General features: G+C 34.9%; 1 long non-coding RNA gene across 1 annotated transcript; it reads right to left on the bottom strand.

Annotated features, from left to right (window-relative positions):
* Positions 1 to 2,853: 2,853 nt before the first annotated feature.
* LOC132267555 (uncharacterized) lies at positions 2,854 to 6,103 on the bottom strand. The gene is made up of 4 exons (XR_009469025.1): positions 5,652 to 6,103; positions 4,527 to 4,750; positions 3,410 to 3,493; positions 2,854 to 3,299 (listed from the first exon to the last, which is right to left on the bottom strand). It is a non-coding gene; the product is annotated as an uncharacterized LOC132267555 (long non-coding RNA).
* Between the last annotated feature and the right edge of the window lie 2,883 nt (positions 6,104 to 8,986).

The following is an 8,986-nucleotide window of genomic DNA, read 5'->3' as shown; positions in this document are numbered from 1 at the left end:
CACCCTGATTTTTCAGGGGTCACCCATTCTATTACTATTTCAGGTTCACAACTCTCGTCCTTCTTGGATTGGGAAGTCTCAAGAAGGGTCTTGAGCCGAGGAGTAAGAATAGGAGTCACCCATTCTGCTACTATTCCAGGTTAACAAGCCTTACCCTTCTTGAATTGTGAAGTTCCGAAGAGTAAGAGATTCCGAACCTCACTAAAATTGTTGTGTGAATGTTTACAAATCTCTCTTCCCTTGTCTCATTTACATTTATGCTATTAATTGCTTATGTCTATATATTGATAAGTGCATAATTATTAGAAGGATTTTAGTAAAATTTGCAAAACTGAAAATTGGCCATTGTTTGCTATAGATTCTATTCAACCCCCCTGGAGTCAATACTCGGGGCAACACAAACCATTTGAGCTTGGTGATTTCCCAGCCTAAGACAAGCTTTACTTGACTGAACATGGTTTGGTACCACAATTAGGCTTGCGGCTACAAAAAATTATATACCACGGTGCATTTATTAACAAAACTAATCACTCCCATTTAAATTTGGACTAATCGTTTACCTTTTTATGGATATTAACAAACATTTGATTTACAATATATATAAACATCAAAGACATTATACACATCATGGGAGAGGTAAGCCTGGTAACACCATGCATTACTCATGAGCTATTACTAGTGGTGTCCGAATAAGTGACTTTAACCTGACTTGTGAGCCATGGCAGCATCATGATAAAATGTACTGGAAGGTCGAGACACACTCAAGTGCTAACTTCAAATGAAGCCAGATACAATATATATATATATGTATATATATATATATATATATATATATATATATATATTTTCCTAGTTAAGCCAGATACTATCAGCATCCCTTTTCCATAACACCACATGTACCTCAGTTGTAAGTTGAGGTCAAGGTATTGTATTGGGAGAGACCCTCTCAACAACCCTGATGATCTGGTTGCAATTTTTCAATTTCATAATTTCATCAGTTACAACTACTATTTGTCATTAAGTAACTAATGTCCAATTGAATGAGCTCTCAGACAGGGCTATTATTGACTCGTTTGAAGTGAAGGGTTACAGTCAAGGGCATTCTATAAAGTATAAAGTCTTTTCTCACAGGAAATTATCTCCAGCAAACTCCGATAGATCCGTAGCCAACTGAATAGGTATTTGTATTTGCAAAGCCTTCTTCTCTTCAAATAAGCCTCATCCGGAATTATACTGAGCAAAGACCTTTTCTCTGCAGATAACTAACCACAAAGACCTTATTATGGTTAAGGTTCGTTACCTTCTCCACAGGCAACACTCTCAAGGGCTTCCTCACAATGATATATCTCAGTTAAAGACTTACCAGGACTTCCTCGCTACAAATAACACTCGTTGCCTTCTTTATAGGCGACTATCATGAGGACTTCCTCGACGCAAATGAGACTCCTTGCCTTCTTTATAGGCACACGACACGGCCTATGGCTGTGTGGCTAATATCCATAATTTAAAGATTAAAGCGAGGACCTCTTCTCCCCAGATAAGCTTCATCACAATGTACCCAACTCTCTAGAGAAAAATCTTGCTGAAGACTCGAAGAATATCAATCATGAGGACCTTCTTACTAAGGATAAGCTCCTGTAAAACACTTCAATAAATTTTATGAATTGCCAGCCACTCCTTAAACCTTGCACATACATCAATCATGCTCAAACAAAGAGAGAGATCACCAACTCACAGAATGATCAGACAGTACCATGTGATTACCCATTTACAGAATATTGTAACTGGCCTCTTTAAATGGTGTCTTATCACATTATGAACACTATACTTCATTAAGTATCCACCTAATCTCAGCAGGTAATCATCAGCCATTCCTAAATAGTGTCCCTAGCAAGAAAACTTAGAGCCACTTAAGTTTTGTCTTAGAAAGCTGCAAAGAAGACGCGTATAACTTTTTCTGTTGATCAGCTCAGGCACCATAAATAGAGCTTGACCTAGAATTATAGAGGCCTAAAGATCTTCACTCGCCAACCCTACCCCAACTAACTCAGTAATTCACTAAAGACCTTGATAATCCCTTAAGCCAACTCTTTCACCTCTCTGAGTCTCCCCTGTAGAGCCTTGACGTCGAGGAGTCGGTGGTCACTATCAGACTGCCATGGTCTCTCTTTCTCAAAGGCTCGACTTGGCTTCCACCTTTGCAAGGACTTGTGACTCTCATTATATCCCGAGTAATACCTCTTTTCATCCTTAGCCTCAGCATGAACCCACAAAAAATAAATAAATAAAATTCAATCCCATTCACTGAAGAAATAAAATAATTCAATCCTGGCCAAATCCTATGTTACCAGAATCGCTGATGTCAACCAGAGTGTCCTTGTCGACACGACACAACATGGACACAGGATATGAGTTGGACTCTGCATCTTGTCTACCAGACACGACTGGTGACAAAACCAAACAAAAGGATGTGTGGGTGGTTGATGCTAGTGAAGAATTGGGGAAAAATTTCATGCTTTATTTGTTAAATAGGCTGCCATTCACGGTGTTAGGAAGCTCACTGGTTCAAAAATGGTGGTCTGGTTCGAAAATAGCATCTTGGAAAGGTTGAAGATGACTTTCGTGTCTACGCACGCACTATCTATGCCCAATTTTTTGTGCCTGGCTGAGCCCGTTTTCACACGTTAGCATGACTATTGACCAATATGTTTTTGGATGCCCTGTTTTTAATGATCAAGATGATGCCATAGGTCCATTCGGATGTAAACTTTTAGCCTCTTAAGAAGAGTAATTATCTACAGCTGTAAACCATTGGTTACAACTGTATAAAAGGAGAACAAGAAAGCGCATGTGGTATCTATATGTAAAGAAAATTATGCATAAAAAATCATACAATTTTTTTCCTTAGATGCGTCCAAGAAATATTGGACATTTTTTAGCCGAATGCGTGTATCCTATAATTTGATAGATTGACAAATCCGATCCCTAGATACGCATCCGTACCCTAGTCCGAGTAACACAGGCAAGCCAAATCATCATAGTGTTGCTTAAACGATTATATAACCTAAAAGTAGGGCAACCAAGAAATAATATGTTCATTAGCAGTTGAGGGTGGATCTGAGTAAAGATTACCAACATAAAATAAAGATGAGAAAGTTAATAAAATCTAGCAAATTCCAGAAGGTGATAAAAGTGAAGGGGGGATTGGCATTGCTTGGCGATTGAAAACTGAATACCACATAATATACTGGAAGTATGGCACTATGGATCATATAATAATATATGATCTCTTCAGACACCTGCCATGCATTTTACAAATTTTAAAATTATAAAAAGTATAAAGAAGGATTAAACTGAGGTTGATGCATGGGAGCTTAATATTGTTCTTATGAAATAATTAAATATATACCTCATATATAAACAATCTCCACAAAACTGTCCTTGAACCAAGTTGCATTTGCTGCAGTGAGTACGATGACCAGGGGTTTTCTGCCTGCAAAACAGCTTGGGAAATTCATCAATAAGTAGAAGTGAATAACAATCTACGGTCCAGGGCAAAAGTTAATGGGGAATGCAAATCGGTGACCTTTGAAATCAAATATTTCAACAATACAATATCCAAAAAATAAAAATAAAAATAAGGGATTCATTTTAAATATTAATAAATTGATTTGAATCAAATCTTAGTCTGTTTGCTTTATTCCTAATATCAGAATTAACTAAGGAAACCACTAAGATTCCTAGCCTAGTTAAATTAGAAATAGAAACACTATTATAAAACTATTAAACAACTTTAACTTTAGAACAAATACTTCTGACCTTAAATCGCAAAATTTTAAAAGATATCCTCAAAGAGGAGGGGAGGAGTTCAAGCCCGGGCGTGGACAATGTGTGTGTGAGTACTTACCTGATAAAAATAAAAAATAAAAAAATAGAAAGAAGAAGAAGAAGAAGTACAAAGATATGAATATGGTAAGATCAATACTAAAAGTAATATGGAAATGGACGAACTTAGCTCAAACTAATCTGATAAAACCCCATAGTTAGCTTAATTGATCAACATGATCTCAAAAAATTTAAAAGAAAATTCAAAAACCCTCTTCATCAAGCTTCAAAGCAAGGAAAGCATCCTCATAGGCTAATCCAAATTCTCAATGAAATGAAGTTAATAATATATATATATATACCAAGAGAATGAAATTAGTAATAATAGAACTCAACTTAAACAACACCTGATGCAATTTTCTAGCTACTAACTTTGACAAGTGAATAAAGATGCTCAAATATAGTCCTTGCCAAAATGTATGAATGAAGATGATTATACAGAATCCAGCAAAGTCAAGCCTACATGTTTAAGGAAGGCATTTCAATGATTCTATACATATTACATAATCATACAAAACAGAGGTATTTCTTTCCCCAACAATCTTTCAGAATATGGATTTGTAAAGAAATTCTTAACAATATGCAAAAAATGAAATGCACTTCAACCTAGGTAAACCAATTTTGTGGATAAAACCCCAGACCTGCACTGATGGCAAGTTTTTCCGTTGACTTGATCATAAATTCGCCTCCCATCCTTGTCCCATCCATCTACAAATAGAGTCTCAATGCTTCCCAGCAGCTTTTCATGTTCTTCTGTGTAAACCTCTGGCCTGGATCCCTCCCCTATTAAATCAACTTCACCATCCAAAGATTTATCTTTCTTAGCCAAAGGTGCTTCAGAGAAGCTAACTGGTGTTGCAGAATCCTAGTTCCCACCAAAAGGGAGAAAAATACCAATGCACAGCTTTATCAACATTAATTCAATTCATATAAAAGTTCAAAACACAACTAAAACTTCCCTCTATACTTGTCAACATCGAAAAATACCCTATTTGCAAAAACTGATCAACACAACAACTTGAGAACCGCTGAAAACCAAGAACCCTCTAGGTAGAACATTCCACACTACTACATACCAGCCATTTAAGCGGATATTCACCATGCTATGTACTGACATGTAATTGGGATTTCAAAGAGGTTTTGGTTTTGTGAGTCAAGAGGGAATTGCTGGCTAGGAATGATGCCAAGGGAACTTTGTTGAGATGATATGACATTAGCATTGAGATGATGGTCACGATGGTATAACTCAACTTTGTTGAGAGTTCGAGTCTGGAGTGTGTGTGTGATTAACTTGACAAAAAAAAAAAAAAAAATCATTGAGGACCAACTACAGCATTATAACTACCAAAAACCCATTCTTTACTTATTCATGGTCTAAGATCTATATTAATCAAAGCCCACACAGGCAGCTCTATTGGGTTACTCTTTAGGTCTCTCTACTTCGAGTTTAGGTTTAAATCAAAACACCCGGGCTTACATGATTTGCAAGTGATTGTACATATTGGAAGTTTGCAAACCATGGGATATGCCAAAGTGGCTAGCAGGTAGGTTAATTCTTAGTTACCCCAAAAACACAAAAACAAAAACAAAAACAAAAACAAAAACAAAAAATCAATATTAATAAAATCAAATGACCCCATCCTTAGAAACCCATAAAATACTGACTAGAAAACAACAATAACAATCAAAGTGAAATATATCCATAAGCTAAACTGGAACAGACAATCAATCAGCTATATATGGGTGGAAATGAGGCAATGGAGTACCGGGAAGAGTGGTGAGGGGGTCCAGAAGGCAGCGGCAGAGGAGAGAGATGCTGAGGGGAACTGAGAGAGTTGAGTTTCAGGGAGATCGACAATGCCGAGATTTATGGTTCTCTCTGATTATCTCCTCTCTGGACCGCTCGTAGCCTGAAACCTTGTGGGTTTCCTTGGCCTGTGTCCGGGTTTCGCCATTATCGCTGGTTATTGGAGTTCGATGGAGTTTCTAGGGTTCGGTCTCTCTCTCTCTTTCTCAGGATCACCATTGTTTCTGTCTCTACTCTCCAACGGTCGATTGTGAGTACATAAATTAAGGCTACAAACCGAACTATTTAGCCAAGTTGATTATTGGAGTTCGACGGACATCACGATAAGGAAGGCTATAAAAAAAACAAAAAATTCCGCTTCCGGGATTCGATATCGGTACAACCTAGACAAGTTGAATATCTCTTGGTATGTTGGCTAGGGCGGATTTATGTTCCATTCTAAAAATATATAATCTATTTGCTGGAAATTCATTCATAATTTCAATTGGTCCAGTATAGATTTCTAGGTCCAATCGGTGCAATTTCACATTAGTTCTTCTATCAATTTATATACCAATGAAATTTTAGGTTTAAAGTTTATTTACATTTTATGCAATAGGCATAAAAAATAAAATAGAGCTCCATACTAAGGAATATACAACATGCAATAGGCATAAAGTATAAATATATGTATATAAAATTGGGTTTATGAATGTACATATAGATGTTCAAATACCTATATGGTAATTGGTTCTTTAGGGCTCTTTTTTTTTTTTTTTTTTTTTTTTTTTTTTTTTTTTTGTGTTGAAAATTTGCATAATATACTAAGACTTTTTTTATATTAAATTAGTTTATTTCATTTGTGAGATGGAGAAATTTAAAAGGTAAGAAGATGTAACCTAATAACATAGTCCAAATTTATCACGAAGAAAACTCATTTTTTTCGTGAGTTTGGAAAAGAAAGAAGAAAAACACAAGGGCTTAATAGAAAACTATAATATAATGATATAATTTTCATGGAAAATTAAAATTTTCGGTAATTTTATTTTCTTGAAAACTATCATTTGAACGTTAACCATATCCCTAATTTTTTTTCAAAAAAAAAAAAAATTCATTTCTTTCCATTTTTGACTACTACTAATTCATGCTAATCAAACGAAACCTTCTTTTGCGGATGCTAGTGTGATTTTCAAAAATTAAAAAAATTGCTGAATTTTAGTGTTTATTATTATTATTTCTTGAAGCACCAACAAACATATATAATTAATTACGCATCCACTGTTTTCCCACCATCAGAAAAGACTATCCAAATCAAAATTAGAAGCTGTCAAGACAACATAAATGAGATTGTCTTGTTGGTTTACGAGTGTATTTAAACGTCAAATTATGAGTGTTATGTGAGGTCTACCACATGACATCACCTCGTGAACTTTTCACTCCATACATGTTTTTCTAATTGACATATTGTGATTGTTCTGAATGTATCATTACTAATATAAAATAATAAATTTATTGCTCACTTAACAATATATATATATATATATATATATATATATATATATATATCACATAATTAAGTAAAAACAATATTATTAATTACTTTACTCGTGGTTAAAGATTTTATTTTAAAGAATCATGACATAACATAGCATGTTAACAGAAAAGAGTTGAAAATTCTCAAAGTCTCTCACTATGCATCCATGTCTTCTTCTTCTTCTTCTTCTTCTTCTTCTTTTTTTTTTCAAGAAAGCATTATTTAAGTGAATGTGGTATGCTAGATATCTTGAATTTTTAACCCCTTTTATTTTTACAATCATTTGCAACTTTTTAAATCAAAATAACTGTAATTTTTTTAATATATATTGATAATTTTAAAGTACAAGTAGAGTTTCATATGAACTCCAATTTTGCAGTTTACTACACTTATACTCATTTTTCAATCCTTTTTGGATCTTCTATATGGGGCAATATAATTGGATTAGTGAAATGAATTTCTTTTTTAGAACAATCAGAGTATAACTTAATTTATATTAAAATTAAACACTGCCAGGACTCGAACCCGGAATCTCCGGGGGAGTTTTAATCCTCAGTTTGTTTGGCAACAGCGGATTTGTTGGTATTAATTTTCATTTTAATATATATAAGCATGTGTCTTTGGATTCTGGTCGCCAGTCTTGACAATTTGAGACCATGCTTGACCACAATTTTCCTTAATGGACATTTTTCAACCAACTTGCTTTGCTCTTTTCTACTGTCAAAACAAAGTATTAGGTGTAAGTTTGGGCTCCTGTATCTTCTTTTGTTTGTTTGATGGATTGTGCTGTCCACGTTTTGTGGGCTTTCCCTCATGGCTTGTACACATTCTCCCCTTCAATGAATTTTACTTCTCAAAAAAAAAAAAAAAAAACAAAACAAAACAAAGTTGTCATATTTGACTCAAAGAAGTCAATAGCCAGGAAAAATAAAAAAATCAAAGTAGTCAACATATATAATCACTTATGGAATCATATGGGCCTCCTTAGTGGGAAAAAGACACCCCTTAATTCTTTTTTCTTTTTCTTTTTCTTTTTTTTCTTTTTTTTTTTTTTTCATTTTGTATGCATAAATTAATCACTAGGGATGGCCACGGATCGGATTAGGTATTAATCATGTTGAGGGTGAAATTCACACGGTCCGATACGATATCGTTTTTCTGTAAAGAAGAGAGTAGAAGATCGATGAATCTTGACGGCACAAGTGTGGTGCTCGCCAAGAGCTCTTCGATGATCAAGTCAGTCACCGGAGGCCTAAGAGAAGGCAGTGATCTAATAATAGTTTTTTGTCGTACCTTTATTGACGGGTAGGATCTCATTCTTATAGCCGCTTTCCCTTAGTTCATTTGCGAGATCAAAGGAGATCCGTTTGTGCGAGATCAAAGGAGATCGTTTGTTGCCAAATTTGTCGAGATATGATTTACTCCTTTGATTTTCTCAAATTGTGCCAAAGTTATTTTTACCCGGTTGAATCACGTCGTCTTTCATTATTCTGGATAAGAAATGTCATCATTCTTATCCGATGAAAATCTTTATCTTTGATAACGAAATATTATCATTCGAAAGTCGAAGAGGTCTGACGGTTGGTCAAAGTAGGTTAGGTATATTTTTCCCAATCAGTTGCCCCCCATTCCCAAGCATGCTCGTCTAGCTTTGGGAATGTAACTTTTATTTTATTTTATTTTATTTGCCCTGGGAACAGTTCCTGCGGGTACTGTTCACATGGACAGTATTTTTTATTTTTTATTTTTTATTTTGGTACCCTCGGGAACTCATTTATTAA

Source organism: Cornus florida, unplaced genomic scaffold (assembly GCF_030987335.1).
Source record: "Cornus florida cultivar Cherokee Brave unplaced genomic scaffold, ASM3098733v1 CherokeeBrave_3.0.0_Hap2_Chr07, whole genome shotgun sequence".
NCBI classification, from domain to species: domain Eukaryota; kingdom Viridiplantae; phylum Streptophyta; class Magnoliopsida; order Cornales; family Cornaceae; genus Cornus; species Cornus florida.
This window is presented reverse-complemented; position numbering and strand designations above follow the sequence as displayed.